A 25,542-nucleotide genomic window follows, 5' to 3' on the forward strand; every position below is an offset into this window, starting at 1 on the left:
GGTGGGACTCAGTGTATCTCCTGCCGACGACTCGGGGCAGGGGGCAGCCACGCCATGGACTCCCCCTCTGAACTCCTGCCCGGGAATCAAAGCAGCGTCTGGGGAAAGTGAGTCCCCAGGTCAGCCTGGTGGAAGGAATGGGAGGAGAACTCAATCTGCAGGGGCGGGAGGAAGGGGAGACAGGGTCTTCTCTGGGCTGCTCTAGGGCCAAGTCTCAGGCAGAGGTCAGGAGGACGAGCCCCCAGCTGCCTGCCTGCTGGTCTTCTTGACCTGGGCTCCCGTCTGGGCCCACGGGAGGACCGACCACCATGCCCATCCTCTGGACGTGGAGCAACAGGGGAGCAAAATGCTCACTGACTGTGACTCCAAACGCTGGACTGGACGAGAGCCGTGGATCTCCATGGCCCAGCTGGGCATCCAGCGTCCTCCAGGAAAGCCAGTGTCCTTTCCAGCCCCACTGGAGAGGCCCCGCAGCCCCAGCCCGAGACCAGAGGGCTCTGCAGTGACAAGTGCTGGAGGGTCCCCTGAGCAGGGAGACACTACCTGTGCCTCCCATCTTGACCCCTCAGCCGGGCACGAGGAGGTGTCAGGTCACCCAGGGACCGCCTCTGGCTGTCCAAACGACAGGGCTGCCCAGGCGGCGCTAGTGGTGAAGAACCCACCTACCAATGCAGGAGACCAAGAGACCCAGGTTCGATCTCTGAGTTGGGAAGATCCCTGGAGGAGGGCATGGCAACCCGCTCCAGTATCTTGCCTGTGAAATCCCACGGACAGAGGTGCCTGGCGGGCTACAGCTCTTGGGATCGCTAAGAGTTGGACACGACTGAGCGACTGAACAGGCTCGCATGCACAGGACACTCTGTCTCAGCCTCCACTGGGCCTGGCGGTCCGTCACAGGGAAACGTCTGAGTCACAGGCAGCCTCTCATGGGGGGACATCTGTGTGGCTCCCTGTTATCCAACTCTTGTAACAGGCCAGACGCATCAGCTGGTGATTGGCCCAGAGTCCAGGCTTCATTCACTCAGGGACCGAAGTGAGGCAGACAAATGGAGATGCTTACTTCAGAATTTCCCATTAATGTGTGGGGCTGTAAATACAAAACAATATTGATGGCTCAGATCTAAATTCAGATCTTCTTCCTGGAGATAGCGATAAATAACATGACAACTCTTTATACATCAGAAGCCTTATTTGTGAAGAGCATCTAAGCAGATATAAATGTCACTCCTTCAAGGAGCAGAGAACAGTTAACTCTCCCCATGAGAGTTCTGGGGGAGATACTGGCAGGATGTGGAGAAGGGGGGTGGGCTAGCCACGGGGAGACCCTCGGACTACAGGTGTGGAGTCGCATACCTGCGACAAGTCCCCCCCGTGCAGGGGCCCAGTGGTGGGGCCGCTCAGGGGTACTCCTGAATTCAGAGCAGCTGGCACACCCCCAGCAGGGCTGGAGGGAGGCGAGAAGACGTGGACAGACAGGGGAGCAAAGCCAGTGGGGTCAAGAGGACAGAGGCAGACGAGCAGGCATGGCAGCCAGGGAGCATCCCCCTGCGGGTCCTGCTGCGCCTTAACCTGCATCGCCTCATTTAACCTTCCCTTCCCTGGGGAAGTAGGGGCCCTGTCCACTCTGTGCAGTGAGGGGATGGCTGCCCAGAGCAGCCAAGGAACAGGTGAGGAAGCACCCAGGCCTGCACAGCCAGAAGAGGAGAGTGGGGAAAGCCCATCCCTCCCGCCTGGACCCCCATCCCCCCCGGCGGGGCTCCAGGGGGCCTGTCCTCATATTGCAGGCCCACAGGACCACAGACAGAGTCAGGGTGTTTGGAGAACAGGGCAGAGAGACCTGGCCCATGTTAATCCTACCTCGTGGATTCACCTACTCACCATGATTTATTTGTAACCAAAAGCAATCCCCCCGTGCTTTCACAGCCTCTGGAGGGTGTGTGGAGGGGGGCACGGCTTGATTAGCCCTTTGGGCTCAGTGAGGTTAAACCAGTTGACCCTGGGAGCAGGGATGAGTCTGACTGGGGTTTAGGAGGCGGCGAGGAGACAGAGCTGCAGGTCCCAGATCTGAGAGGTCCAGCCGTGAACACTCCCATCACCCTCAGAGCCAGAATCTAGACCTTCTGTGCTTGGATCTTCCTTCTGAGGATTAAGGACAGACAGGGGTGAGCCTGTAGGACAGCTGTGGGATTCAAGAGACGACAAATTCAGAGAAGCCGAAAGTTGCAGGCATTTACCTGGAAGCAATGCTTTTTGCATGCCTCTTTTAAGGTACATCCTTACTTCACCTCTGCGTTCTCTCAAATGCAGAATCACTGTCACCAAATTCATCCTGAGCTTTGTAAACATTCAGACTGAAACTCACGTCACAGCTGCAGAACGTATCCGCCCCTCCGATCTAACGCCGGCCTCGACCCCTCGGGAATCTCCACATGGGATCTGACCTGACGCCCACCTGGAGCAGAGATTCGGGCCAGATGACCTCTCTGTAAACCTGTTACCCTTTCCTCACCCAAGGAGGTGCTCGCCATCCCAGACTCTTCATACTTGCATCTTATCTAACGGCTACAATGTCAAGTGCAGTAATGATGGAAACACAAGTGGCAAGAACATCAAGAGGAAACTGTGCTCGTGATAAGAGCCGCCCAGCCTTAGTTATTAGTAAAATTAGGCCACATGACAGTGTGGACAGCAAGGGCATCAAACCAGGCCATGCTAAAGGAAATCAGTCCTGAATATTCAGCGTAAGGACTGATGCTGAAGCTCCAATACTGTGCCCACCTGAAGTGAAGAGCTGACTCATTGGAAAAGACCCTGATGCTGGGAAAGGTAGAAGGCGGGAGGAGAAGGGGAAGACAGAGGATGAGGTGGCTGGACGGCATCACTGACTCGATGGACATGAGTTTAAGCAAGCTCCGGGAGATGGTGATGGACAGGCAGGCCTGGCGTGCTGCAGTCCATGGGGTCACAGAGTTGGACACGACTGAGCGACTGAACAGTAAAGTCAGTGATGGAACACTGGAAACTTATGTAACTCAGCAAGATCACTGGGAGAAATATCAATAACCTCAGATATGCAGATGACACCACCCTTATGGCAGAAAGTGAAGAGGAACTAAAAGCCTCTTGATGAGACCCTGGGCGCGGCCCTTGGGCCACCCTCCTGCCCAGTTTCTGCTGCTCGCGAGCGGCCAAAAAACCTGCCACGATCCGCCGGCCAAGTCCAAGATCGGGCGCATGGCGACCCCACCAGCCGTGGATCCTGTGGAATTATTCGTGCTGACTGAGCATTACTGGCAGTACCGCCAGACGGTGCACGCCCTCAGGAGTTCATGACCGAGGTACGCAGGAAGGTGCATGAGGCCCAGGCCGGTGACCTGGCAGAGCGCAAGGCGCTGCAGGATGCCGCTGAGCACCACGAGCTGATGGCCTGGAACCAGGCAGAGAACCAATGGCTGCCTGAGCTGCGGAGGCCAGGCTGTGGCAGGAGGCGCGGGAGCAGGAGCGGTGGCCAGTGGAGGAGGCGGCCCGGGAAGCGCGAGAGGCGGAGGCCTGGGCCCCGCTCAAGGAGCAGGAAGCGCTGCAGCTGCAGGAGGACCCAAAGACCTCATCACCCTAGAGAACCTGGAGGCGCGGGTAGGAGCGGCTCTGGGCTCCCCCGAGAGCTGTGCTGGGCCATCGCCAGAGAGGGGCTGGCAGTCAAGCCAGAGCACAAGGGATCCCGAGGTCCCAATGAGGACACTGCCCACCCAGGGACCACGGAAATAAAGGGGCTGGGCCTGATCTGAAATAAAGCAGTTGGTGTTTCTGATGAAAACACGACAACCCAAAACCTGTGGGACACTATAAAAGCAGTGCTAAGAGGAAAGTTCATAGCACTACAGGCATACCGCAAGAAACAAGAAAAAAGTCAAATAAATAACCTAACTCTACACCTAAAGCAACTAGAAAAGGAAGAAATGGAGAACCCCAGAGTTAGTAGAAGGACAGAAATCTTAAAAATTAGCACAGAAATAAATACAAAAGAAACAAAAGAGACCATAGCAAAAATCAACAAAGCCAAAAGCTGGTTCTTTGAAAGGATAAATAAAATTGACAAACCATTAGCCAGACTCATCAAGAAGCAAAGAGAGAAAAATCAAATCAATAAAATTAGAAATGAAAATGGAGAGATCACAACAGACAACACAGAAATACAAAGGATCATAAGAGACTACTATCAGCAAGTATATGCCAATAAAATGGACAACGTGGAAGAAATGGACAAATTCTTAGAAAAGTACAACTTTCCAAAACTGAACCAGGAAGAAATAGAAAATCTTAACAGACCTATCACAAGCACGGAAATTGGAACTGTAATCAGAAATCTTCCAGCAAACAAAAGCCCAGGTCCAGACGGCTTCACAGCTGAATTCTACCAAAATTTTCAAGAAGAGCTAACACCTGTCTTACTCAAACTCTTCCAGAAAATTGCAGAGGAAGGTAAACTTCCAAACTCATTCTATGAGGCCACCATCACCCTAATACCAAAACCTGACAAAGATACTACAAAAAAAGAAAACTACAGGCCAATATCACTGATGAACATAGATGCAAAAATCCTCAACAAAATTATAGCAATCAGAATCCAACAATACATTAAAAAGATCATACACCATGACCAAGTGGGCTTTATCCCAGGGATGCAAGGATTCTTCAATATCCGCAAATCAATCAATGTAATTCACCACATTAACAAATTGAAAAATAAAAGCCATATGATTATCTCAATAGATGCAGAGAAGGCCTTTGACAAAATTCAGCATCCATTTATGATAAAAACTCTCCAGAAAGCAGGAATAGTAGGAACATACCTCAACATAATAAAAGCTATATATGACAAACCCACAGCAAACATTATCCTCGATGGTGAAAAATTGAAAGCATTTCCCTAAAGTCAGGAACAAGACAAGGGTGCCCACTTTCACCGCTACTATTCAACATAGTTCTGGAAGTTTTGGCCACAACAATCAGAGGAGAAAAAGAAATAAAAGGAATCCAAATTGGAAAAGAAGAAGTAAAACTCTCACTGTTTGCAGATGACATGATCCTCTACATAGAAAACCCTAAAGACTCCACCAGAAAATTACTAGAGCTAATCAATGAACATAGTAAAGTTGCAGGATATAAAATCAACACACAGGAATCCCTTGCATTCCTATACACTAATAATGAGAAAGTAGAAAAAGAAATTAAGGAAACAATTCCATTCACCATTGCAACGAAAAGAATAAAATACTTAAGAATATATCTACCTAAAGAAACTAAAGACCTATATATAGAAAACTATAAAACACTGATGAAAGAAATCAAAGAGGACACTAATAGATGGAGAAATACACCATGTTCATGGATCATAAGAATCAATATAGTGAAAATGAGTATACTACCCAAAGCAATCTACAAATTCAACGCAATCCCTATCAAGCTACCAGCGATATTTTTCACAGAACTAGAACAAATAATTTCAAGATTTGTATGGAAATACAAAAAACCTCGAATAGCCAAAGCAATCTTGAGAAAGAAGAATGGAACGGGAGGAATCAACTTGCCTGACTTCAGGCTCTACTACAAAGCCACAGTCATCAAGACAGTATGGTACTGGCACAAAGACAGACATATAGATCAATGGAACAAAATAGAAAGCCCAGAGATAAATCCACACACATATGGACACCTTATCTTTGACAAAGGAGGCAAGAATATACAATGGAGTAAAGACAATCTCTTTAACAAGTGGTGCTGGGAAAACTGGTCAACCACTTGTAAAAGAATGAAACTAGATCACTTTCTAACACCACACACAAAAATAAACTCACAATGGATTAAAGATCTAAATGTAAGATCAGAAACTATAAAACTCCTAGAGGAGAACATAGGCAAAACACTCTCCGACATAAATCACAGCAGGATCCTCTATGATCCACCCCCCAGAATTCTGGAAATAAAAGCAAAAATAAACAAATGGGATCTAATTAAAATTAAAAGCTTCTGCACAACAAAGGAAAATATAAGCAAGGTGAAAAGACAGCCTTCTGAATGAGAGAAAATAATAGCAAATGAAGCAACTGACAAACAACTAATCTCAAAAATATACAAGCAATGTATGCAGCTCAATTCCAGAAAAATAAATGACCCAATCAAAAAATGGGCCAAAGAACTAAATAGACATCTCTCCAAAGAAGACATATGGATGGCTAACAAACACATGAAAAGATGCTCAACATCGCTAATTATTAGAGAAATGCAAATCAAAACCACAATGAGGTACAACTCCACACCAGTCAGAATGTCTGCGATCCAAAAGTCTGCAAGCAATAAATGCTGGAGAGGGTGTGGAGAAAAGGGAACACTCCTACACTGTTGGTGGGAATGCAAACTAGTACACCCACTATGGAGAACAGTGTGGAGATTCCTTAAAAATTGCAAATAGAACTGCCTTATGACCCAGCAATCCCACTACTGGGCATACACACTGAGGAAACCAGAATTGAAAGAGACACATGTACCCCAATGTTCATCGCAGCACTATTTATAATAGCCAGGACATGGAAACAACTTAGATGTCCATCAGCAGATGAATGGATAAGAAAGCTGTGGTACATATACACAACGGAGTATTACTCAGCCATTAAAAAGAATACATTTGAATCCGTTCTAATGAGATGGATGAAACTGGAGCTGATTATACAGAGTGAAGTAAGCCAGAAAGAAAAACACCAATACAGTATACTAACACATACATATGGAATTTAGAAAGATGGCAATTATGACCCTGTATGCAAGACAGCAAAAGAGACACAGATGTGTAGAGGAGACTTTTGGACTCAGAGGGAGAGGGAGAGGGTGGGATGATTTGGGAGAATGGCATGGAAACATGTATACTATCATGTAAGAAACGAATCGCCAGTCTATGTCCGATGCAGGATACAGCATGCTTGGGGCTGGTGCACAGGGATGACCCAGAGAGATGTTATGGGGAGGGAGGTGGGAGGGGGGTTCATGTTTGGGAACGCATGTACACCCGTGGTGGATTCATGTCAATGTATGACAAAACCAATACAGTATTGTAAAGTAAAATAAAGTAAAAATAAAAATTAAAAAATAAATAAAATAAAAAGCCTCTTGATGAAAGTGAAAGAGGAGAGTGAAAAAGTTGGCTTAAAGCTCAACATTCAGAAAACTAAGATCATGGCATCTCGTCCCATCACTTCATGGGAAATAGATGGGGAAACAGTGAAAACAGTGTCAGACTTTATTTTGGGGGGGCTCCAAAATCACTGCAGATGGTGACTGCAGCCATGAAATTAAAAGATGCTTACTCCTTGGAAGAAAAGTTATGACCAACCTAGATAGCATATTCAAAAGCAGAGACATTACTTTGCTGACTAAGGTCCGTCTAGTCAAGGCTATGGTTTTTCCTGTGGTCATGTATGGATGTGAGAGTCGGACTGTGAAGAAGGCTGAGCGCCGAAGAATTGATGCTTTTGAACTGTGGTGTTGGAGAAGACTCTTGAGAGTCCCTTGGACTGCAAGGAGATCAAACCAGTCCATTCCGAAGGAGATCAACCCTGGGATTTCTTTGGAAGGAATGATGCTAAAGCTGAAGCTCCAGTACTTTGGCCACCTCATGCGAAGTGTTGACTCATTGGAAAAGACTCTGATGCTGGGAGGGATTGGGGGCAGGAGGAGAAGGGGACTACCGAGGATGAGATGGCTGGATGGCATCACGGACTCGATGGACATGAGTCTGAGTGAACTCCGGGAGCTGGTGATGGACAGGGAGGCCTGGCGTGCTGCAATTCATGGGGTTGCAAAGAGTTGGACATGACTGAGCGACTGAACTGAACTGAAGAAGCAGAATTGCTGCACTAATTACCCAACAGTGTGGAAGCCTCAGCTGGTGACCCACTGCTGAGGGCCAGGTGCCCACAGCAGGCAAGAGGCCCCACCTGAGGGTGACGTTCTTCTAGGGAGGTCAGGGCACAGCCTGTGAAGGAGAGACACTCAGGGGCCCTCAGAGCCCCCAGGATGGACCCCAGTACCCAGGCCTCCCTTCTGGAGACAGCAGTTCTTGGCCTACATGTACTGTGGTTCACAGATTAATTCTTTGGAAAGTTGATTCAAGCTTAAAGCAGTAGCTTTAAGAGAGGTTACTCTATTACTAAGATCTTCCTCATCATGAAGATATTTTAATCAGGTCCCAAACTCCAGGGCAATTACAAAATAAAGATGCAGTCATTTTTCCCATGTGGGAATTGGGCTTGTTACATTCCCCATCTCCTGCCGTGTCTGGAGAGAAATCCCAGGGTCCACACACAGCTGGAGAAGGAAGCTCAGCTAACCAGCCGTGCCTCTGAAGAACCATCCCAGGGACCACACGCTGTGGAGGGAAGGAGCTTCAAAGTTCCCCATTACAGCCCAGACCTGCCCACACAGGACACAGGGCGCCTTGGGGGTGAGCCCGCGCCTGAAGCCCAGAGGGCATGACCCTCCCCTTGAGGATCCGGTCCTTGATGAGTGCTCTCTGCTCAGCCGCCTTGAGGGAAAATGAGATCGAAAGACTGCTGGTGACATTCCACATCACTGCCAGGTGAGTCTGTCCTCTCACCAAACCGGCGAGCGGAGAGATGCCCAAGCAACAGAGCCTTGTTTGCAGCGTCTCAGCCGAGCGGGTCACAGAGAGGAGACGCACCTCGCAGATGGGGTGAAGGAGACGGCGACTCAAGCGCTGAACCGTGTCCCTGAAGGACAGGCTGAGCCCTGACTCGGGGGCCTGGGGGTGTGACCTTGTTTGGAAGTCGTCATGCAGATAGTCAAGTTCAAATGAGGTCATGCTTGATTAGGGGGGTCCTGCCTCCGGTGGCCCAGGTCCTTATAAGAAGAGAAGAGGCACAGAGCCACATGGGGGAGAGGCTCACGCCGAGGGCCACGGGGGCGTGCCAGCAGCCCCTGGATGCCGGGAGGGCGCCGTGAGACCCTCAGATCCTGCCCTGAACTTCCGGCAGGAACCAACCCCCCCGACACCTTGGTTTTGAACTCCTGGTCTCCAGACCCTCAGACAGTACACTTCTGCGGCTCGAAGCCCTCAGCCGTGGCACTCTGTTGAGTCCGCCCCAGGCATCGAACACCCAGCTGCAGTCAGAGCTGGCCGTGAGGACCAGCACACTTACCCTCTCGTCCTGGTGTGGCCGGAGCGGCTGCTCCTGCAGAACCGAGTCACAGCAATCCACGGTCCAGGGGTCATGATGGCCGAAGCAACCACACTGCACGGGGCTGCCAGGGACAAAGGTCACTTTGCAGGTCAATGTAGCATGCACCTCAGTCAGCAACTAAGGCAGCCCTGGATTTGATTTGATGACATAAAGGCAAGGTTCTGAAAGCTCACTGTCAGGGAGAGCTGCGTGGCTGTAACAGGGGAGCCGGGGTCCAGCACAGGCTCCCCAGACAAATGAGAAAACAGCCTCACATTCAGCTCTCTGGACAAGATGCGCCAAAGACCATCCCCGGGTGCCCAGCCCAGCCTTGCCAAGCACACCAAGGGAAGGGCCAAGTTTTCACTTCATTATTACAATGATAGTCACATAATAATGTTGTAATAATGTTACAAAGTCAAGTCTTAACTTTGTAAAGAAATATAGTGTCTGTAAAATGCCCTGAAGTGAGGCTCGGCTACTTTGGGTAAGTTCTGAGGCAGGACGGACACGGAGCTCCCGTGTAGATCAGAAAAGGCGGGAGCTATAATTGAATTTTATAGAATTAATACTTTCACAAGAGAACCTCAGCACATGCCCAGCAGGAAGGAAACGTGTTTCTAATACCAAGGAGGAAGAGGACCCTGAAATGAAGGACATGAATACCAGGTGCATCCCGAGCTGACCCAACCAATGATGTGGAGCTTTGACACGGCTCAGCTCCCCTGAGGTCCGGGGCTGGTGGGCCACCCGCAGGAGGAAATGAGGCCACGTGCTGCTCTTCTGAGTGGGTCTCCTTCTGGAAGCTTCCACCGCCTGACTCCATCATAAATGGCAGTGGTGCGACTCTGCTTTCCTAATGTAAAAGCTGATTCTCTACTATTCAGCTGGGCTGCCTGCACTGGCCAGTAGGTTAAACCGAGAATTCTGTCCACCCCTGAGTCCAGGGAGGCCAAAGCTCCTTTGTCTCGGGGTTGCGCTCCTGTCCAGTTCTCTAACTCAGCAGTTGCTAATTTCACAGACGTCCCCTGTCCTGGGTCCTGGCCTTGGGCAGTCAATCAGTGAGTCTGGTCTCCTAGGAAGGGGTCTGCAAAGCTTTTCTGTGGCGGACTGGACAGTAAATGTTTTCAGTTTTGTGGGTCTGTTTCAGCGTAAATGACAGAAAACAGGGAATCACACAGGCGGGCTGGCCCAGTGTCGCTGGTCAGTGAACTCTGCAATCTGCTTGCCATACCGTTTTCACGTCGTCAAATACCATTGCTTTTACATTTTAGATGCTCGAAAGCAAAAGACTGTTCTTACTTTGCTGGCCAAACAAAAACCCCTTTGGCACGGGGGCGGTTTCCGCAGCCTTCAGGACATCCTGTGCAGGGGAGCCTGACTTCTGGTGACTCCTATGGGATCTCAGCCGCCTCTGTAACTCTCAGCCGCCTGCAGACAGACACACAGGCACACACCCGGGGGCTCTGCATCGGAGCGGCCTGAAGCATGTCGATCACGCCTGCTTTCATCTGTCTTTTCCACGTTTCCCAGAGATCTGAGGACAGAGGTCCTGAGAGCACCCTGCACTGAGAGGCATCTTAGGAATCTTCGGAAAAGCCTAGCCCCAGGCCCCTCTGGGAATGCCGACAGCTCTTCAGCCCATGGTCCTTCGTCCAGTAAAGCACTGATTCGAGTCTGGTTTGTTGAGCACTGGGATGTCTCTGCAGCCCCTGCTTCCTGCCTGCCCTATGCCTCACCAGATGGAACTGCTAGAACCTTCCCTGTGGCTCCAATTGCCAGCCCATCCTCAGCTGACTCCTGGATACTCAAGACTCAGGGAGATTCTGACACCTCAGGGCCCTGCTGCTGTCCCCCGGTCCCCTGTCGCTCTCCCAGTCGGCCCACAGATGCCCATTGAGAAACATCTGCAGGTCTGGGACTGTCAGGCTCCTCGTTCTGTTGTTTCATGGCCCTGGGATTCTTATCCAATGGTGCGCGGCATGGACTAAGGATGAGAGTGCCAGCCTGGGGCTCAGGAAGAGCTGAGGTCGCTCGCATGACAGGCGCCTGGTGTGGGCAGAGGGTGTGGGTGGGAGGCAGCCACGTGGCCAGGGAACTGGACTGTCCTGCGGGGTAAGGGCTGCATCTGATGGAGGGACATCTGGGGCTCTGAGCAGGGTTGCTGTTGTTTAACCTCTCAGTCGTGTCTGACTCTGCGCACACCTCCAGGCTGAAGACTGCCAGGCTCCTCTGTCCATGGGATTCTCCAGGCAAGAGTACTGGAGCGTGTTGCCATGCCCTCCTCAAGGGGGCCTTCCTGACCCAGGGATCCACCCACATCTCTTCCACCTCCTGCACTGGCAGGTGGGCTCTTTACCACCGGTGCCAGCTGGGAAGCCCTGGAGCAGGGTGGCAGTGTTCAGTTTGCAACTAAGATCCCAGACTCTTCAGAGGAGAGCTGAGTAGATGAGGACAAGGTGGATGAGAAGAGAATGTTTGAGAGGTTGGTCCCGAGGTCCGGCACGTATTAGGTGGGGGGGTTTGGAAGGAAACACAGCAAGGCCAGGAGGGCGACTCACCCACAGGGTGAGCAGGGTGCAGGCAGGGACAGGGCGGAAGGGGGAGGGCACCTCTGACTGGTGGTCACAGAGTCCCCAGGAGCAGGAAATAGGACTGTCCGCGTGGATGGGAATCAAAGGAATTGAGATCCGTCACCTCTCCTGACACAGAGCAGCCAGCAGCTGAAGCCACCCAGTGCCACGCAGCCTTGTGGCCATTAGCGAGGGGCAGAGGGACCTCTCTGGGTTTCGTCTCCCGACCCCCAGAGCCTGCGCATCGTCCAAGCACACGTGCAGGCAGAGAAGACAGGTGACCAGGTTGGGGAGCAGGGGAACCGAGTGACTCTGGCCAGTGGGAGGGAGCGGAGCCCCGTCACAGAGACCTCGGGGGCTACCGAAGCCTCTGGAATTCAGACAGACCTCGGAGAAGCCCGGAGAAGCCCGGAGACAGGCCCTCACAGAGGCCTACAGGACACCTGTTTCCCCTGTGAATGTGCCCTGGAACCGTGCTCCTCTTTCTGAAAACCATTCCTCCATTCCCCTTTCCAGGAAAACGTAGGGCCCCACGGCTCCTGGCTGTTAAAAGTCATTCAGCAGAACTGCACTCCAGTCATTCAGAAAGCAGAGGGTCCATCAGGGAGGAAGCGGTAATGATGCGATTAGTCTAGAAATACACTTCAAATCAGACGGACAACGCGGTCACGCGCCGTCTCGGCCCTTCTCTTTTGAAGGCGCAGCCAGACGTCTTGCATGGGTCTCGCGGCGAGCTGGAGAGAGCGAGAGTTAAAAGTGCCAGGGCTGAATGATGGGAGTGCGCATCTCCAGAAGGAGAGGGAATTTCATTTTCTCACTCATTATCCCCCATGACTTATCACCAATGGTCTGTGAACGAAGAGATGGAGAGGACCCCAGTAAATGTCCTCACCTTACCAAGAAGACGAGGGAAGAGGCCGTGTGAGCTCTCAGCCACTATTCTTCTCTTGGAACTTAAAAAATTAGTTTCCTAAGCAAATCTTTTAATATTCACATTGGCTAAAAAAAAAAAAATGAAGACAAGAGAGAAGGGCCAGCAAGTGGATCTGACAGGCAGAAAGGCTGTCTTAATAACCTCGTTTGGGTAAATGTCCTTCGAATGCTTTTTAAAAACCATAAACATGACGTATGCTTCTACTCAGATCCATTTTCTAAATGTTACATCGCTGCTGCTGCAGAAATGGCTTCCTGCTGCATCTTGGGGGGATGGAACCGATGCTGCAAATGAGAAACCGGGTTCCTCTTCTCTGTCTGCAGAGAGTACGTCTGACCTGGGAGGACAGTCTGTCCCTCCTCCTCTTGTAAGCAAGGGCCGCATCTGCCCATCTTTCCCCGGAGAGCTGGGGGTGGTTTCTCAGCAAGGGAGCATCTTCGGAAACAGCAGAGCAGGGCCCGACCTTTCTCAGCCCCCTTCCACCCTGGCCTCCAGGCTCTAATCGGAGGGGACGCCGAGGGAACCACGACGTCCACGGAGCATTGGCCTCGTCTCTGGGCAGCACACTCCCACGTGCACCGCTCGGCTAACCTGCAGAATTCCCTTCAGTGCCGGTGCAGGAAACACCCCCTCCCCAGAGGCGAGGCCACTGGCTGGAGCACGTGAGATAGGCTGGGGGCCCGGCAGCTCACGGGGTCTGAACTTGGGTCCTAGGCTGCTGAGAAGGTGACCTCCCTATGGGTTCAACCACCGAGCTCAGACAGGCCGCCGCTCAGAGCGGGGCATAGTGGACGCCATTTGTGTGTTTGCTGTGGACACTGAGGCATTTTGGCCAATATGACAGTTTGATTTCATTAAACTTTTCCAAGAGCCGCCGGAAGCATGGGGCCGTTTGCGCTTGCAACAGTGTCCACTTAGCAGGTGGAAAGCACTATTCACCTTCCCAAGGCTGATCCTGTCAGGTCCTTTTTCTTTTTCGAAAATCTAGAAGGCTCTAAATGTTGTGTCGAGGCCTCTTCACTGATGAAAGCAACGCAGTCCTCGGAAGGTGTGACCCCAAGAGCTGCGCTCACTGGCTCATCTGAATGCACGCCTGCCCATGGGGGTCCTAACCCGACTCCTCTTTGTGGACACGTCAGGGAGGGGGGAGCATTTCTCACCTTCCCAGCATCTGGTTCCCTTTCCATAGCATGCCTTACCGACATTTGGGCAATGCCCCACCTGTCCCCTCCCAAACCCATGCTCCGTAAATTGTGACCATCGAACGAGCTTTCTGAGCTGTTTATAAGAAAGACTGAGTGCCTTTCACACGCTGTGTATACGAACTCATGGGACGGGGATGAAAGAGGCCGCCCCCCCCAAGGACCGTGGAGGAGAGGGGTGGGGTCTCCTCTCTCGGGCGATGGTTCTGCATCGTGATGTCCGTGTGATGCCCATCAGCTGGTCTGTCTCTTGTTCCTTCTCCACTTCCTTGCCCTCCTCTTATTTCCTCTTTCTTTCCTTCATTCCCCACTCCCCCACCCGGACCAGCTGGGGGGAGTGACTTGGTCGTACTTGGCATAGATCCTTGGATGAGGTCACAGATTCTTACCTTATGAAATATGATAGTGTTACATGTGTATTTATTTTTTAACAGCTTTATTGAAAACAAGGCACAGATCAGTGAATTATCACAAGAAATAGAACGTCTTCCAGGTCAGGGCACAGAGCAACATGACCACCCAGAAGCCACACAAGCCACCTTTGGGTGATGCCACCTTCCCTTCTAAGAGCAACCACTGCCTGAGTACTAAAACCATGAACAGGGTTGGGGACACGCATTCCGCTGTGACTGGCTACGTCGCTCGCTTTACCCCTGTGAGATCCGAGCACGGCACGTGTGTGGTTTCTTTAGCTGATGTCAGGACTGCATGGTATTTCATTGCACAAATATTCGCATATGTTTAACCATTACAATGCTGATAGCCATTTCAGTTCAGTTCAGTTCAGTTGCTCAGTCACGTCCGACTCTGCAGCCCCATGAATTGCAGCACGCCAGGCCTCCCTGTCCATCACCAACTCCCAGAGTTCACTCAAACTCATGTCCATCGAGTCAGTGATGCCATCCAGCCATCTCATCCTCTGTCGTCCCCTTCTCCTCCTGCCCCCAATCCTTCCCAGCATCAGTCTTTTCCGATGAGTCAACTCTTTGCATGAGGTGGCCAAAGTATTGGAGTTTCACTTTAGCATCGGTCCTTTCAAAGAACACCCAGGACTGATCTTCAGAATGGACTGATTGGATCTCATTGCAGTCCAAGGGACTCTCAAGAGTCTTCTCCAACACCACAGTTCAAAAGCATCAATTCTTCAGCACTCAGCTTTCTTCACAGTCCAACTCTCACATCCATACATGACCACAGGAAAAACCATAGCCTTGACTAGATGGACCTTTGTTTGCAAAGTAATGTCTCTGCTTTTGAATATGCTGTCTAGGTTGGTCATAACTTTTCTTCCAAGGAGTAAGCGTCTTTTAATTTCAGGGCTGCACTCACCATCTGCAGTGATTTTGGAGCCCCAAAAAATAAAAGTCTGACACTGTTTCCACTGTTTCCCCATCTATTTCCCATGAAGTGATGGGACCAGATGCCATGATCTTCGTTTTTTGAATGCTGAGCTTTAAGCCAACTTTTTCACTCTCTTCTTTCACTTTCCTCAAGAGGCTCTTTAGCTCCTCTTCACTTTCTGCCATAAGGGTGGTATCATCTGCATATCTGAGGTTATTGATATTTCTCCCAGCAATCTTGATTCCAGCTTGTGCTTCTTCAAGTCCAGCATTTCTCATGATGTACTCTGCATAGAAGTTAAATAAGCAGGGTGACAATATACAGCCTTGATGTACTCCTTTTCCTATTTGGAACCAGTCTGTTGTTCCATGTCCACTTCTAACTGTTGCTTCCTGAGCTGCATACAGGTTTCTCAAGAGGCAGGTCAGGTGGTCTGGTATTCCCACCTCTTTCAGAATTTTCCAGTTTCTTGTGATCCCCACAGTCAAAGACTTTGGCATAGTCAATTGTCTCTATCAGGGCTACTGTGAATGATTCTATGATGGTCATTATTATACCTTTATTTTGATGCACAAATACACACACTTCTTCTGGGTACAGACTTAGGGATCATCAGGTCATAGGGTATGAACATCTTCACCTTCAGTAAATAAGCCATTGGGCCAGTTTTCACACTCCTCGCAGTACATTTAATTCGTATTTTTACCTAACCCTGTTATCATCTTTTAAAAAAATCCCAGCCATTGTAGTTGCCTCACAGTTTAATTTGCATGTCACAATGTGATTTGCAATTCCTTGATAATTAATAAAGGGAAACACCTTCTCATATGTTTACTGACATTTGAGCAGTATTTTCATATTCTTATGTATTCTGAAGCTGGGTTGATGGATGCTTACAGATTTGCAGTTAGTATTTGCATCATAAATCCCTTTATTTTTCTTGCTTTCAATCTTTCTGTACTTCTGTATTAAATATAGCATCTTTTATAAAAAAGCATATAGTTAAAGTTTATTGCTTTTATCCAGTCTGATGATCCCAGCCTTAAATTGAGTTAGTCACTTTGCATTAGTGAAATCACCATCCTCTCTCATCTATATCTGCCATTTCCATTTGTTTTCAGTGAGACCCATCTCTTTTATGTCTCTTCTTTTGCTTTTTGTCTTTTTCAAGGATAATCAAATATGTTTAATGATTTTGATTTTTCCCTCCATTAAATAGGCAGTTATACAGTCTTTCGTTGCTCTGTTAGTGGTTGCCAGGGAAATCAGAACATACACCATTTACCTGTTACACCCTAACACAAGTTTGCTTTCCACTGTCTCCATAACAACTGAACCTTGGAACCCTTCACTTCCGTTTACGCTCCTCCTGCTTGAGTTATAGGTAGCTGACCTTTAAATTTTTTTAAATGGTATTGAAAGTTTAATTTACTGCCTTGGAAATCACACCAGGCAATATTAGTTTTGTTTTTCAATAAATGGTCGATCTATGTTTATACATGTATTTACCCTTTCCATCTCCCTGCCACCGGTTCCCTGGTTTCCATTATATTTTTGCCTGTCCATTCGGGGTCTTCTTCTTTCTGCTTGAAGAGAGGTTTTCATGAAGCTTTTTTTCATGAAGCTCTGTTGGTAATAAATCCTCTCTTTTTTTCACAAAATATCTTTATTTTGCATTCAGAGTTTAAGGGGCTTCCCAAGTGGCTCAGTGGTAAAGAATCTGCCTGCCAATTCGGGCAATGCAGGAGGCGTGGGTTCAATCCCTGTGTCAGGAAGATCTCCTGGAGTAGCAAATGGCAACCGGCTCCAGTACTTTTGCCTGGAACATTCCAGGGACAGAGGAGTCTGGTGGGTTACAGTCCGTATGGTCGCAGAGAGTTGGTCATGACTGAGCAGCTACACACAGACACACACACACACGCACACACGCACACACACACGCACACGCACGCATGCACACACGCACACACAGGCACGCATGCACACACGCACACACAGGCACACATGCACACACACACGTGCACACGCACACACGCACACGCACACACATATGCACACGCATGCACACGCACACGCACGCACACACGCACACACATGCACACAGGCACACACGCACACACACGCACACACAGGATTGTAGGATCTTTTTACTGGATGCAGAGTTCTGGGCCGGTGGGCTCCGCTCTCCTCTGCTGGTGGCGCTGACCCTGTTCTCTGCTTCCTGCTTCCCCCGTACCTGCTGAGAAGTCGTCTGTCAGCCCCACAGCTGCCCCAGCAAAGGCAGTGTTTCTTATGCTCCTATAAGACCTCCCTTGTTTTCAGCATCTCTATCATGAAGAGCCTGGATTATTTTTGCTTGTTATTATTTTACTTCTTTCTTCTCCAACTTTCATGAGTCATTTTGAGTCTACACCATTGCATTTCACAGAAATTTTATATTTGTAAATTCAAATTGTATAAAATTAGGTTTTCTTCAAATGTAGCTTCTTTGAAACGAAACAGCCTATGCCCTGCTTAGAATGCCAGTTACAAGGATCTTAGGCATTTTCACTTGCTTTCCGTTGTTTTCTGACATTTCTACATTTCCTCGGCTAGTCGTCCTCCTGTGCTTCAGTTGGGAATCCTGCCACCATCCATTTCACACAACCTGCTTTCTGCCATGTCTAAGTCTCTTAAACCGACCCTTAACTGTTCACATTGTATCCTTCAGTTCCAGAGTTTTCATTTGACAGGTGAACCTATCCATCTGTTTGGCCCACCTGTTAGTTTGCTTTCTAAGTCTGTATGGGCATGTAGCTGACTTACAGTGCTGTGTTCATTTCAAGCGTGCAGCACTGACTCAGTTACACGTGTGCATGTATCCACACTTCCTGGAGCCTTTCCCACACGGGTCATTATAGAGCGTGGAGCAGAGTTCCCTGTGCCGCGTAATAGGTCCTTATATCCTATGGTATCACGTGTATGTGGAATCTAAAAACAGAGCGCAGAGGACCTAGACTTACTGGTGTGGAAGAGCAAACTCTGGTCATCAGGGAGTAAGAGGGAGAGGGGTGAATTGGGAGATTGGGATGGACATATACACACTGCTATATATTAACTGTTTTTGAAGATATTATTCGCTAGCATTTTTAAAAATTTTACTTGGGTAAAATTAGTTACAATGTTATGTTACTTCCAGGCATACAGCAAAGTCAATCTGTTACACAAACACAAACGTCCACTCTTCTTTAGATTCCTGACTCCTACACACCCCTGAAGAGTATCGAGCAGGGCCTTCTGCACTGTACAGTGGGTCCATGCTAGCTATGTGTTTTACGCACAGCGGTGTGTGTGAGTCGATCCCAGTCTCCCAATTTCCCCTCCCCTCCTTGCTCCCTGCTAACCCACAAGTCTGTTTCCTAACCTGTAACTCTCTTTTGGCTTTGTGGATAATAAGTTCATTTGTACTCTTTTTTAATATTTATTTTTACTAATTTTTTATTTTTGGCCATGCTGGGTCTTGGTTGCTCCACGCGGGCTCTGTCTGGTTGCAGAGAATGGGGGCTTCTCACTGCAGTGGCGTCCTTCTCTTGTTGGGGACACAGGTATCAGGAGTTGCGCCGAGTGGACTCCATACTAGTCGCCCACAGGCTCAGCTGCTCCACAGCATGGGGAACCTCCTCGGACCAGAAATGGAACCCACGTCCCCTGCACTGGCAGACGAATTCTGAGCCACTGCACCGCCAGGGAAGTCCAGTCACTGGTATTTTAAAGTTCTTATCTGCTAAGGCCAACACTTGTTTGCATTATCCCTGGGTCTCTTTCTATTGTCCTTTTTCTCTCTATTTGTATCATATGACTCTATGTCCTCCCAGGGCTCACAGTCTTTAATCTAATGCCAGACACTGTAGATACAGGATTATGTATACAACATCCCAAGGGTGTTATCTAAGCCAGAGAGCATTCATCTTGCCTCTACTAGACAGACACGGTGTGGACTGACCACCTTCATCTAACCCAGGGTTGCCTACCGGCAGCCCTGCCCTGGCCAGACGTGACATGTGTCCACGACAGCTGTTCCATTTAAAATAGTTCTCACCAAGTCTAAAGGAGACCCACCGTGAAGCTTCCCCGGCCATAAGTGGTTTTACTGGAGCGCAGCCACGTTCGTGGTGTCTGTGGCTGCGTCTCTCCCTCAGCAGCAGGCACGGGTTGTGGTGACAGAGACCCCGTGGCCTGCAGAGCTGGAAACACTGACTGCTGGGCTTCTGCATAAAGCCAAGCGCGCCAGCCAGAACTAGGCAAAGTCGAGGCCGAGGTGCAGTGCACCGCCGTTGTCCCTTCTTCCAGGGCGTGTGACGGAGAGCCAGCAGGCTCCCCACACATCTTCCCCTGGTGGGTCCTGGGCTCTGTATCGCCAACCCTGCACTCTGCTGGAGGGCCTCCCTGCTCTGCAGAGGCTTGCGAGTCGGGGTGCCAGCCGGGCATGAGGCCCCGGGTCTGTGTTCTCAGTCTCCAGCCCGAGACTCTCCCAGGGCTTTGCTCACCTCCTCATCATAGAGCCCAAATCCTGCCTCCTCCCTTGTGTCCAGAATCGGCAAGAGGACCAGCGAGGAGGCGCCTCTGTTCTCAGCGTCCGGTCACTCGGCTTCTCGGAGCTCCTGCAGCCCTCTGACCCTGCAAACTGCTACTTGGGTTTTCGTATCAGTCTCAGTAGCAGCCTTGACACTACAACTGCTTGATTCCACCCTGAAATGGAAATGCCCCTAAAATTTTACTCTTAACTTTCACATTTAAAACTGTTATCCACCTGGAATTACTTTCTGTGTTTAGAAGGAAATACCAGAGTTCATTTTCCTCCTGTAGGAATAGCCAGTAGGCCATCCCATGGATTTGCCTGGGTTCTGTGGTGTTACTTCTGCCATAAATTGAGTTTCTGCACACACAGATTTGTACTGAAACTTTAGGTCTATCTTTGGTTCAATAACAAACTTTCTTAAATCTCACTGAAAATAAATATTAATATGAGGGAAGTTCTCTCACTTTTTTGCTTTTTCTTCAGTATGGCCTTGAATGAGGTCTTTGCATTTCCATATAAATTTTAGGATTTTCCCATTAGTTTATTTTTAAAAATTAACCAAAAAAAAATCCCAAACAAACAAATGAAACCTGTTGGTATTTGGATTGCCATTGCATTACCTCTGTAGATAAATAAGGGGAGACCGACAACTTTACAATATTAAATTTTCCAGTCCACACACTGCACGCATCCCTCCATTTAATTAGGTCTTCCTTAATTTCCTCAGCACAGTTTTCCCAGCCCTTCTAATCGTTCTCAGTGGCAGTGTCGATCTAAATTAACTTGCCCACCATTTCCGAAAGAACTCACCCATGTGTTATCTTAATTACACAGAATGGAGTGCCATCGGCATTGTTCTGTTTTTCCTTATTCATTCAACTCTATAATCTATGTTGATTTATGATACCGACTTTATTGCTTCTAATTGCTGTATACTAATCCTACAATATCCTTCACACAGAAGGCGACCTTACAAAATAATAAGATTTAAAAGTCAGTATTAAAAGAAACAAGGGTAAAAAATTCCTAGCGAAAGCCAGACAGAGAGTCAATATGTATATGAAGACACGAAACCTTGCTAATAGTCAAAGAAATGCAAATAATGGCAGAAACCAACACAGTATTGTAAACCAATTATCCTTCAATTAGAAATAAATAAATTTTTAAAAGAAATGCAAATAAAAACACTAGCTACCACTACTATTTCTGTCAGATCAGCAAAGATTAAAGAAAAAGACTTATGACGCTCACATTTAGTGAGGATTTGGGAAAAGAGCCACTCCCGTTGTTTATTGCTGGGAGTTAAAAGTCAGTTTGTCAACATTTAACAAAATGAAATGCATGCACGCTCTTTGATACGGCCGGCTTTCTCCTTGACATTCATCAAACAAAAGCATCACCGTAAGCTCACGCACAAGCTTATAACACGATAGTCTTCCTGATACTGGGTATAAAAGAAAACAACGGTTCAAAAAACAGACGCTGGGTCATAAGGTAGTTCTATTTGCAATTTTGTAAGGAATCTCCACACTGTTCTCCATAGTGGCTGTACTAGTTTGCATTCCCAGCAAACTGCCTTATGACCCAGCAATCCCACTGCTGGGCATACACACCGAGGAAACCAGAATTGAAAGAGACACATGTACCCCAATGTTCATCGCAGCACTGTTTATAATAGCCAGGACATGGAAACAACCTAGATGTCCATCAGCAGATGAATGGATAAGAAAGCTGTGGTACATATACACAATGGAGTATTACTCAGCCGTTAAAAAGAATTCATTTGAATCAGTTCTGATGAGATGGATGAAACTGGAGCCGATTATACAGAGTGAAGTAAGCCAGAAAGAAAAACACCAATACAGTATACTAACGCATATATATGGAAGTTAGGAAGATGGCAATGACGACCCTGTATGCAAGACAGGGAAAGAGACACAGATGTGTATAACGGACTTTTGGACTCAGAGGGAGAGGGAGAGGGTGGGATGATTTGGGAGAATGACATTCTAACATGTATACTATCATGTGAATTGAATCGCCAGTCTATGTCTGACGCAGGATGCAGCATGCTTGGGGCTGGTGCATGGGGATGACCCAGAAAGATGTTATGGGGAGGGAGGTGGGAGGGGGGTTCATGTTTGGGAATGCATGTAAGAATTAAAGATTTAAAAAAATAAAAAAATAAAATAAAATAAAATAAAAACAAAAAAAAAAAAAAAAAAAAAAAAACAGACGCATCCCTGAACAGAAGACTGCAGACGTGAGCTCTTGGTCATCTCTACAAGTGCTGTGTTTTGCAGACTTTAAAACATAATTTGAAAATATGACACGAAAAGATGCTTTAGCTACGCAGTGATGTTAAAACAAATCCAGGCTCCCGAGTGTGTTACTGAGACATCTTTCTTTGTAGTTGCGGTTTCCATAACTAGCAGGTAGGACTGGTTGGGAGGGGGCTTCGGCAGTCAGAGTGTCTGTGTCAGACCCAGGTCTGGGGCAACTCTGGGCAAATCCCATGGCTTCCTGTGTCTTGTGAACTAATCCATATAAAACACAGACAAAGCCAGTCAGGCAGAACACGGCGTTACCCACTGCTAGGTGACCTGCACAAGAACAGTGATATCTCACGTACAGGAAGACTTCTGAAATAACAGGCACAATATTCTTCACAGTGACTATCTCTGGTTTTTATTTCTGAGTTAACCATACTCGTCATAGTTGAATTTTGAAATGAGCATGATTATTCTTCTCATGCTAATGAGACGATTACAGAGATACTTTGTAATCTTCTATAACTGAGAACCTTGATAAAGGTAAGAAGAACCTTTTAAAAGAGAAAGTGCTAGGGACCACTTTTTGGGTACAGGATGCTTACCCTGCTCAGCCTTGGTAACAACCTGGAGGGCGAAACATCTACCCCAGGAGGTAGTCTCATGGAAAAATGAAAGAAAAATATGTAGCCTCGGGTACACGGGGCCTGACTCTTACCAGAACTCTTGAGCTCCGGGCAAAAAGTAATTTACTGAAACTGAAAAAAAAAAAAAAAAATGCTACTTGGCCGTTACTCTCTCCCTCCAAGTATTAACTTTTAAAGGTTATTGTGCACTATTTTCCATTAAGAAATGGGATAAATGGCAATGCACTTACAGTGAAATTAGTAAATTTCATTTTAGACCTCTGGTTAACTTTTAGCAACAATTTAAGGCTTTCAGCTACCCTTGCAGTGCATTTAATGCTTTTTCTAAAAATAGCTCACATAATAAATATAAGTGCCTATGGATAATTTAAAAGAGAATAAAGAACCACGTGGGGTGCTTTAGAATGTTTCTTCGGGATTCTCTCTAACTTCTTGGGATGCAGGCTTAGTAGTCAGGTGCTGCTGGCCTCTAGCACTCAAGCCGAGTTGACAATCACCTCAGGCAGCTGACCTCTCTGATTGGAACCCTTCTCAGGACGACTCACCACGGGCTTCTTGGGTTCCTCCTCTGTGATGCACCTACTCCACGGAGCCAGAGACCAGGGCCAGAGTGTTCGTGGCCGTGTACGCCCCCGGGCAGTGTTGGAAGGACCAGTGAAGGGGCTGCACTTGACGTTGGTCTCTCGGTCAGCACTGCATGCTAGCACCAGGTGCCAGAACCAGCCCCGACTGCAGCCCACCGCTTCCCCCGACCCAGGGGCCTGCGGAAACCCTGGCTGAAAACACACAGACACACAGGAATAGAGATCTTATTCTCCGCTATCAGCATAAAGGAAAGCAGGCCTTCAGTGTGGATCGGAACCACGTCTCAGCAATGCTGGGCCCAGGGCTGGACGATCAGGTACGTTCCGAGTTCTGCTCTCTGGGGGGCTCTCCACTGCTCCTCAGGGTTGTTCTGGGTGGGGTGAGGGTGAACCCGCAGCCCACTGTTGGCTCAGGATGTCCCTGTGAGACCACAAGGAAGCCCGCCACCAGGGAACCATGGGTGTGTGTTAGTCGCTTGTGTGTGTCCAACTCTCTGCGACCCCACAGACTGTAGCCCACCAGGCTTCTGTGTCCATGGAATTCTCCAGACAAGAATACTGGAGTGGATTGCCATTCCCTTCGCCAGAGGAACTGGCAAACCCAGGGTTCAAACCCTGGTCTCCCGCATCACAGGCAGATTCTTTACTGTTTGAGCCACCGGGGAAGTAGCTCACCAGGGAACCGTGACTGTTCGCTAAGGAAGAGACTAGGGTCACACTCGGGTCAAACTCACTCCTCCCCTCCCCGCCCTGCTCCTGCCCCCTGGACTGTGGCCCATCCAGGAGGCTCCTCCGTCTCGAGGTGCACAGCTGCCAGGCCTGCCTGCCCTTAACACTGGCTTCCTCCGCAGCATCTGCTCCTCCGGTGGAGCTCTGGCCCCACGGCCCCTGCTGTCCCGCGGTCCGGAGCTCCGTCTCCTCCAGGCCTCAAGGCTCCCTAGCAGTTTTCCCAGAGGCTGTACAGTGCTTGTTGCAGATGCCCTGGCTGTGCTCCGGAACTCAAGAGACCTAGATTCTCCTCCTGAGGCTTGCCGCAAATGCCACCGTGTGCTTCCCCACTGCAGATACTGCTGGTTCGACACCGGGTCTACCTGCTCACGGAGCCCAAGAGGCAAGGCAGCCTGTAGCAGAAGCTGGACCTGCTGCGAGCCCTGCCCTGCTCTGGGCCAGGTCCCGGCTCAGCACCCTGGAGCAGCATTCCCAGGGGGCAACGTGGAGCCTACCGACTCCCTGCTCCTCTCCTTGTGGAAGGTGATATAGCTGCAGTGTGTTCTCTGCTCAGAAGGGAATTTCCCAGCATGCTCCAGACCACTGAGCCCCTGAAGATACCCCCTCCCCCAGAGAGCAGATGCCTGACTCTGTGTTGCTTGCTTCACACCCTCTGGAGCTCACGGGACCTGCTAGGCCCTCCAGGGAACTTGCTGCCTCCCATTCAACTGGTCTGATTTTACACATCATGGGCGTAGCTGGGGCTCCAAAATCACTGCGAACAGTGACTGAAGCCGCAAAATTAAAAGACGCTTGCTCCTTGAGAGAAAATCTGTGACAAACCTATTATTATATTATAAAGCATATTATAAGGCAGAGACACCCCTTTGCCAACAAAGGTCTGTCTAGTCAACGTTGTGGATTTTCCAGTAGCATGTATGGATGTGACAATTGGACCATAAAAAGGGCGAGGCTGCCAAAGAACTGATGCTTTCTAAATGTGGTGCTGAGGAAGGCTCTTGAGATTCGCTCGGACAGCAAGGAGATCAAACCAGGCCATCCTCAAGGAAATCAACTCTGAACATTCATTGGAAGGATTGATGCTGCTGTTGAAGCTCCAATACTTTGGCCACCTGATACAAAGAATTGACTCATTGGAAAAGACCCTGATGCTGGGAAAGATTGAGGGCAATAGCAGAAGAGGGCAGCAGAGGATGAGATGGTTGGATGGTGTCACTGACTTGATGGACATGAGTTTGAGCAAGCTTTGAGAGATGGCGATGGACAGGGAGGCCTGGCCTGCTGCAGTCCATGGGGTCGCGAAGAGTTGTACACAGCTAAAGGGCATAACAGACCCATGTGGTGCTGGACGCTGGGGGTTCAGGTGGCCCTGGACTCTGGAGAGTCACCACAAGACCCTAAATATGCCCTCTTGTCTGCCCTTCGTGAGCACAGACCACTCACGAGCTCCTTCCTGAAGGGGATGGAGGAGAGG

General features: G+C 48.9%; 1 pseudogene; it reads left to right on the forward strand.

Annotated features, from left to right (window-relative positions):
* Positions 1 to 3,126: 3,126 nt before the first annotated feature.
* LOC114110293 (small ribosomal subunit protein mS26-like) lies at positions 3,127 to 3,785 on the forward strand (annotated as a pseudogene).
* The last annotated feature ends 21,757 nt before the right edge of the window (positions 3,786 to 25,542 follow it).

This window comes from Ovis aries, chromosome 22, assembly GCF_016772045.2.
Source record: "Ovis aries strain OAR_USU_Benz2616 breed Rambouillet chromosome 22, ARS-UI_Ramb_v3.0, whole genome shotgun sequence".
Lineage (NCBI taxonomy): Eukaryota > Metazoa > Chordata > Mammalia > Artiodactyla > Bovidae > Ovis > Ovis aries.